This window comes from Grampus griseus, assembly GCF_964374135.1.
Source record: "Grampus griseus genome assembly, chromosome: 1".
Classification (NCBI taxonomy): Eukaryota; Metazoa; Chordata; class Mammalia; order Artiodactyla; family Delphinidae; genus Grampus; species Grampus griseus.
Genome location: NC_139017.1, coordinates 1474795 through 1482884, shown reverse-complemented (window position 1 = coordinate 1482884; position 8090 = coordinate 1474795). Strand labels below are relative to the sequence as shown.

The 8090-nt window shown below is 54.5% G+C and overlaps 1 long non-coding RNA gene across 1 annotated transcript; it reads right to left on the bottom strand.

Annotated features, from left to right (window-relative positions):
• Positions 1-293: 293 nt before the first annotated feature.
• Positions 294-7835, bottom strand: LOC309836302. The gene is made up of 3 exons (XR_014298136.1): positions 7648-7835; positions 7345-7550; positions 294-1210 (listed from the first exon to the last, which is right to left on the bottom strand). It is a non-coding gene; the product is annotated as an uncharacterized lncRNA (long non-coding RNA).
• Between the last annotated feature and the right edge of the window lie 255 nt (positions 7836-8090).

The following is an 8090-nucleotide window of genomic DNA, read 5'->3' as shown; positions in this document are numbered from 1 at the left end:
ATAAAATAAAGGAGAAAACCACACAATCATTTCAATAGATGTACGTGAAGGATTTAATAAAATTCAACATCCAATGAGAAGTTTGAGAGTGTTACAAACAGACTCTGGAGCCAGGCTGCCTGGTCTTGAATGCTTAAGGAGCTCTGTAGCCTCCAGGAGCTTCTTTAATCTCGCTGGGTTTCAGTTTCCTTATTTATAGAGATGAAGATAATAATAATAATAATAGCACTTTCCTCATAGGTGTGTTGTGAGGATTAAAATAATGTCTCTATGTAAAGCATTTAGAACAATCCTTGCACGTGTTAATACATTTTTTATTACATTAGTGATTTAAAAAAAACAAAAACAAAACTCTTACAAACCAGGAAAAGAAGTAGACATCCATAAAGGCCATTTACAAAGACCTGCAGCAAACATCGTAATTGATGTTGAAATGTTGAAATCATTCTCTTTAAAATCAGAAGCAAGACAAAATGCCTACAGTCATCATGTATAGCTAATAGTGTACTGGGGCTCCTCGCCAGTGCAAGAAAAACAAGTAACTATGTAGGAATTGGAAAGAAAGAAACAAAGCTAGCATTACTTGCAGATGATAGGATTGTCTATACAAAATGCAGAATAATCTACAAAATGTACAAATTAATAAAAGAATTCAACAAGCGTTCTGGATAAAATAACCGAATACATTTGTATTTCCGTAAACAGCTCGACTCAACTGGAAAATGTAACTTTAAAAAGATATCATTTAGAATAGCAACAAGTAAAATACCTAGGAATAGAGCTAATAAAAGATGGATAATGGAGAAATTATAAAACCTTATTAAAGAAAAAAAATTTTTAAACCATAGGATTTTTTTTTAATAAATTTATTTTTTATTTATTTATTTTTGGCTGCGTTGGGTCTTTGTTGCTGCGCGCGGGCTTTCTCTGGTTGCGGTGAGCGGGGGCCGCTGTTCGTTGCTGTGCGCGGGCTTCTCATTGTGGTGGCTTCTCTTGTTGCGGAGCAGGGGCTCTAGGCGCCCGGGCTTCAGTAGTTGCAGCACGTGGGCTCAGTAGTTGTGGCTCGCGGGCTCTAGGGCACAGCCTCAGTTGTTATGGTGCACAGGCTTAGTTGCTCTGCTGCATGTGGGGTCTTCCCGGACCAGGGCTCGAACCCATGTCGCCTGCACTGGCACGTGGATTCTTAACCGCTGGACCACCAGGGAAGTCCCTTGAAAGAAATTTTAAATGGCATAAGTAAATGGACAGACTGCATCCCTGGATAGGAAGATAATACTACAAAGATATCAGTTCGCTCCAAATTCATCTATAGATTCAATACATTTTCAAAAAAAATTCCAACAGGGCTTTTCACATAAATTGACAAAGTGACTCTAAAATGTATGTGGGTGAACAAAGAGTCCAAAAAAAATGTCAGGGAATTCCTGAAGAAGGATAAAAAAGAGAGGAGGAAATTTGCCCTATCAGATATCAAGGCTCAGTATCACTACAGTATTGATAACTAAAACAGCGTACTTTGGATGCATCAGGAAACACACGCGGGACCAGGAAGAATAAACCCAGGCCTATTTGGAAACTTGACTTATGGCACAGTGGGCACCATAAACCAACAGGAGGGGATGAACTATTTCATAAGTTGTTCTGGGACAATTGGTTATGCAAGTGAAATTGAATTCTTACCTTATTCTATACATGAAAATGAATTCCAGGTGTATTAAAAATTTATATAGAAGTGGCAAAGCTATAAATCTTAGAACATGCTAGAATAGGAAAACATCTGTATTACTTTGAGGTAGGGAAGGATTTCCTAAGATGTCAAAAGCAAAGCCATAAAAGAAAACAGATTAATTTGACTGTATTAAAATTCAACATGTTTTACCAAAAGTCAATAAAGAACGTGACAGTATAAGCCACAGAATGGGCGAGGGATCTGCTGCCTGATCAGGTCAGTTACTGTCCGTGATTCGTGTCTCTAGAGACCCCTTCAAATCAATGAGAAAATAAACATCTCAAGAGAAAAATGAGGAAAAGACGCAAACAGACCTTTCCAAGAACAGGTAATACAAATATTGGCTCAGAAATATATGGACAAATGTTCAGCCTCATTTGTAACCCTAACCTCTAAACCCCAATTTGTAATATTTAAACCATAATTGTATAATGGGTCACTTTATCAGACTAGTGAAAATTAACAGTCCGCCCAAATTCTGGTGAGACTGTGGACTCTCGCCAATGGCTAATAGGGGTGTGAATGGGAGAAAGCCATTACCTGAGCAGGTGGAGTGTGGGAATTACATCAGTGAGGGTTCTCTGGAGAAACAGAACCAATAGGTTGCATGTGGGTGAATAGAAAGAGATTTACTCTGAGGGGCTGTGGAGACCGGTCAATCCCACAGTCTGCAGTCTGCAGGCTGGAGGCCCAGGGAAGCCAGAGGTACTTCCAGTACAGACCTGAGGCCCAGGAACTGGGACCCGGGGAGTCAACAGTGTCCATCCTGGTGTGATCCGAAGGCCCAAGAAGCAGGGTCATCCCTCTCTAAGGGCAGAAGATGGAGGTCCCAACTCAAGCAAACTCGCCCTGCCTCCGCCTCTCCGTTCCATTCAGACCCTCAGGGGGTTAGGTGACGCCCAACCTCCCTGATGAGGACCACCTTTACAGATTCCAGTGCTAACCTCTTCTGGAAACAACCTCACAGACACACCCAGAAGCCATGTTTCACCAGCCATCTGGGCCTCCCTTATCCCAGCCAAGTTGACACAGAAAACTGACCATCCCAGGAATGATACGCTTTGACCCAGCAATTCCACGCCTAGGCTATAGTCTAGACAAGAAACTTTTGTACGTGTGCCTTGGGGGAAAGATTTCATAGCAGCATCGTGACTGTTACAATAGCCACAAACTGGAAACAATGCAATATGCACCAGCAGTAGAATGGATAGAAAAAGAAATAAAGTTTCAAAACTGAGTAACAACTGCTTTAGTCATTAACGTGGAGGTATCTCAAAAAGAGTTTGATCGAAAGAAGCAAATGACATAAGCTACACACAGTGTGTGTCCATCCATTTACCTCCGGGTCAACACCAGGCAGTCAGCATGCTGCCCTGTAAGGATGGACACACACAGCGGCACAACACAGCTCTGTCCTGGAGGCAGAGCTGGCGAGAGGAGAAAGAAAAAATTGCAGCTCAGCTAAGACGAGGCCTCAGGGAAACCACGGTGATCTATTTCTTAACTTGGGTAGGTAACATGGAGTTTATGTTTTATCATTCTTTAAACCAGAAAAAGAAATACTTTTTTGTACACTCTGGTATGTACATTTAACAAAATAAGTAAAAGTAATAAACTGTTGCACAAAGCATTTGAATAGAATTCCTCTCTCTCGGACACACACACACACCCCTCTCATTTCTCCCCTCCCCTCCCCCGACTCACCTTTACTGATCTTTATATGTAAAACATTGTACTCGAAAGAGTGCTGTTGAATGCATTAATTTAGGTCACAAACATTGCAGATTTATTCAACTGAGTTGTATGTTTTCTGTTCCCAATTTTAAGGTGGGTGAGATGTCTCCCGTGTCTACCTCTTAAGCCACATTATATTGCCTTTTGTACATAATTTCCAAAGCACAGGAAAGGCCTTCTCACGTCTGCACTGAGTCATAAAAGATAAGATAGGATCGTTGGGGACAGTCTACTGTGGTGAGAGAGGAAACGAAAGAGAGGACAAGACAACGGTAACTTATACCGGGCGGGCACAGGTCCTAGCAGCCCAGGTGCGCTGGTCTCCGCCCTGCCCTCCAGCGCCCCTCCGCGCCAGGCCACGCCCATGCCTCCCTCTCTTTCCCCTCATTGGCTGTGAAAACACGGCCGCAGCCAACCAATGGCAACGACCAAGGCTGTCGTCATGTGACTGGAGACACCCCACCTTTCGTGAGTCTTCGGAACCCCCTGCTGAGAATGGTGGGGGTGAGGGGAGGGCTGGAAGATGGGACCCATAGGGGCTCAGAATGAGTGGGGGGCAGCGTGAGCTGTGGCCGCCAGAGCCCCGCTTGGAAGGGTTCTCACTTGGCTTAAGGCTCTGCCCTTGCCACCCTGAAATTCTTAATTTTTAAACAAGGGGCTTCCCGTTTGCATTTTGCACGGGACCCGCAAGTATGTCACCGGTCCTGGGTGAGGGTAGGGTTAGTTCCCAAATTTCAGTGCATGTCAGAATTACTCTGGGGGCTTAGCAGTAATATCACCACTGATAATAATGTGATGGATGGCTGTTGTAATGATATATAGCCAGGAGGGCAGCAGCGATGGGGACTTTCTCAAATAGGAAAGTGACCCTCTTACTTGTTGGGTTAGAGGGCCGTGGCCTGGGCATCCTCGAGCAGGAGCTGACCCAGCTTTGGGTGGCACTGGCCAGAGAAGCCATGGGGCTGACCAAGCGGGTACTGGCCGTGGTGTCTGCAGAGAGTCTGGCGCAGCTGCTCTGGGCCAGGGAGGGGCCGTAGGGCCAGCGGGTGGTGCTGCGGGAGAGGTCAGGTGGCCTGGAGAGGGGCCCCTGAGGCTGCTCTGCCCACGGCTGGACCGGGCCCAGGCATCAGGCTCCCACCTAGAGTGTCCTGTCGGGTCCCTGGCCACCAGCCTCTGGGAGATGCTCCAGCCCCTGGGGACAGTGGGAGGCCCAGAAGGCCGGCTGGAGGGAGGACTGGGCGTCATGGTCCAGCGAACCTCAGAGGCAGAGGGGCCCTGGCCACAGGGGCGGCTCTCCCAGGCCCTGCAGCTGCAGTGACAGGAGCCAGGGAGCTGGGGTGGGGGACGAAAGTGTGGCAGATACCTGGTGAAAACAAACTGCACTGACTTGAAGGCTGCCCCTGCCCGCTGGGGGACCTCAGGCACCTCACCTAACCATCCTGGGTCTTGGACTTTCCTCAAATGGCCAATACTGCGGTCCTGCCTACCTCTGGGGTCACGAGTGTGAATGCAGTTTGAACGCTGCTAATCCGGGGTCAGGTCATTACCAGCTGCCATGGGCCCCCTTCACTCCTGCTGGTGGCAGCTGAGGGCAGCAGGCCCCGGAAGCAGCGGGGCTCACAGGACAGAGGAGGACAGGCGTCTGGCTCACCTACTCCCCTGTGGAGGCAGGCAGGGAGGGAGGGTGTCACGGTCACTCACCTGCAGCCTGAGGCCCAGCCCCTGTCTGTGGGAGCCAGGAACCTGAGGCCCGGCCTCCAGCCCATGGAGATTGTCCGGGTGTGACGTCCTCTGGGGTCAGACAAGGCCCAGAGAGGGAAAGCACGTTGCCCAGAGCCTCACAGCGAGTTAGGGTAGAGCTGGGCTTAAATTCTAACTCCCAGTTTAATGATCTTTCCACGCTCCTCCCAGGGAGGGCCTGTCCTGGGACTGAGGCTGCAGACTCCTGGGGCTCCGCACCCCGAGAAGCTCTGGGTGTCCCGCAGGTGCCGTCCTGTCCCAGCACCATCGTTTACCAGTTGTGTGTCCTTGAGAAAGTCACTCAGTATCCCTCAGCCCAGTCCTTCGTTGGTGCCATGGAGGTGATCACAGACCCTCCCCCAGACCCCCCATCCGTGCTCGCACCCAGAGGGAGGCCAGCTTGCCAAAACCAGTGAGGAATGGCTGGAGCAGGTGGGAGAGGCAGGCAGTGGAGTCCAGCAGTGTGGGGGCCAGGAGCCCCGCCCAACCCAGAGTGCATGGGTGGGGTGGGTGGGGCACTGGGGAAGCCCTGGCCCCCTCCTGAGTCCTGGGGCCCAGCGGCCTGCCATCCCAGACCTGACCACCAGGTGGTGCCCCAGGCTTTGCAGCCGGGCCGGACACGTGGCTGTGAGAACTCGTCCTTCAGGAAAGGGGGCTGCGTTGGGGCAGGGGAGGGGGATGGAGGGCGGCACCAGCCACCACCAGCAGGTTCTCCCTCCCCTTCGGATCTCCCCTGGGCCCTTCTGGGAGAACTCCGTGCTGGACCAGGAGCCCTGTCCCTGGCCTGGCGGAGGGGGTGTCTCCTTCCCCAGCCACCTCCCCTCCCCGCGCCCTCCTCCCCCTCCCCCTCCCCCCCCATGGTCCTCAGCCTGGGGTCTCTGGTGTCAGGGCTCGGGTCCTGGATATCACTTAGAGGGGCTTCAGAGGGGAGGTCGGGAGGCAGGTCCTTGGGGGTCTTGGTGACCCACATGGTCTGTGGCTGGGGACAGTGGGCAGGGCCAGCGAGACCCAGCCCAACGCCACCTTCTCTCTCGTGCTGCCGTCTGGGCCTGCTTACGTGTCGGCACGTTCCCTCCAGGACACGGGAGGACAGGCCCACACGCAGACCCCCTCTTTCCTCCTGGGCCCAGAGCCTGGTGTCTCCCTGAGGGAGTGGCCAGAGTGGAGCCCCCCAGGGCCTGGCTCAGATGGCCCATCAAGAACAGGGCGTGGCCACGGCCAAGGGCGAGTGGACAGGGTGGCGGCCAGGCCCAGCCGGAGGCTCAGACGAGACACCCTCCCTGGGCTGTGGGAGCCCTTTCCGTCCAGCCAAGCCCACCTCGGCCAGGGAGGCGGGCAGGCAGGAGGTGGGGAGACAGGGCGCGGCCTCCTGGCAGCTCTGCTGTGCTCCCTCCCGACACACAGTGTCCTGGGTGAGGTGCCTGTGATGTGGCCAGCGTGCGGGCACAGGCCCTGGGAGGGTGGCCCTGGCAGGGACAGGTGCTTCTCTGCACATCGCTGGCCGGAAGCCGTGGGGAGGGTGCCTTCCAACAGAGCGACCTTCTCGTCCACCTTGGGCTTCAGCCTGCCAACTCCAGCCTCCCCTGGGGGGTGTCCTCCCCTGCCCCGCACAGCCCCAGACCTACAGCCAGTGTGGAGCCCTGCCAGCCTGCACCCCACCTCTGGCCAACCCCCGGGGGGCTCTCCTTTCTGTGTGGACCCCCCAGCCTGTCCCTCCGCCCCTCACCCCCTCCTCCAGGCTTGTGGGCCCGTGGACAACCGGCCAGCTCAGGGCCGGCCGTGGAAGGGATGCGTGAGTGTCTGCTGGACGGGAGCCCACCCTGCCCCTCCCCCTGGAGCTGTGTCCCTGCTCAGACGGCGGCTGGGAGTAGTTCTGCAGTCCACAGGGCAGTGGACTCGGGGAGCTGAGTGCCACCATCACCCGCTGTCCTGCCGCAGCTCTGCAGCAGTCCCAGCCAGGACAGCCCAGTCCATCCCAGAGCTGGGATAAACGTGTGTGCCTGCGCTGGGCAGAGCGGGAGCTGGCAGAACTGGCGGCGGCAGGGCTGCCGCGGGGGGAGCAGCGGGCCGGGAGGACAGGCGGGTCCCTCCCTCCGCTCCTGAGCTTGCTGGGGAGGGAGACCCCGTTCTGCTGAGCTTACCGTTTTCAAACTCCTTCCTGAGAAGTTGGTTTGGTTTTGTTTTTAATGATTAGGGAGTTGGTCCGTGTTGGCACGTCCTTGCAGCATCACAGGCACTGTCAAGCTCCCATCAGCCCCTGGGGCGGGGCCCTGCCTGGGCCCCTCTGTTCCTTCGCCGGTGGGACAGTGCTGGCCTGCCCCCTGCAGTGGGAGAAGCCGGCTGGTTCCTGTTACCAGAGGGCAGGGGCCAGTCGGGCCATATTACGGAGAGACGAGGGAGGGCAGGAAGTGGGTTTGGCCCAGGGAGGTGGGCTGAGGTCTCACCTGTTCCAGGTAAGAGAGGTGTGCCTTTGTCGTTTGCTGAATGCTGCAGCTAGCGGACCCACCCGTCCCCCAGGCCTGGCCTCGCCCAGGGAGCTGCCGCCCCGCCCCGCCCCGGGAGCCTCCTCTTCCAGAGCCAGGCGAGGCTGCCCGGCCTCACCTGGAGGCCAGGCCCAGGGTGCGGGCTCCGGACTCCCGGGAAGACTGCACTGCGCACGCGCAAGGCCTTTCCCCGCCCCCAGGCCTGAGGAGGCTCATGGGGTGGGGCTGGCGTGGCAGCCGCAGCTAGAGCCCGGCGGAGGCAGCACTCAGCCCCCGCCTGCGTCAGGGGAGCTGCCGGTGCTTGCTCCCAGCTTCCCAAGCAAGGAGTCGTGGCTCCCAGCCAGCCTTCCCACGCCGCCGGGCAGCTCACACCCTGTCGTCTGGGTGCTCGCCAGCCCTCCTCC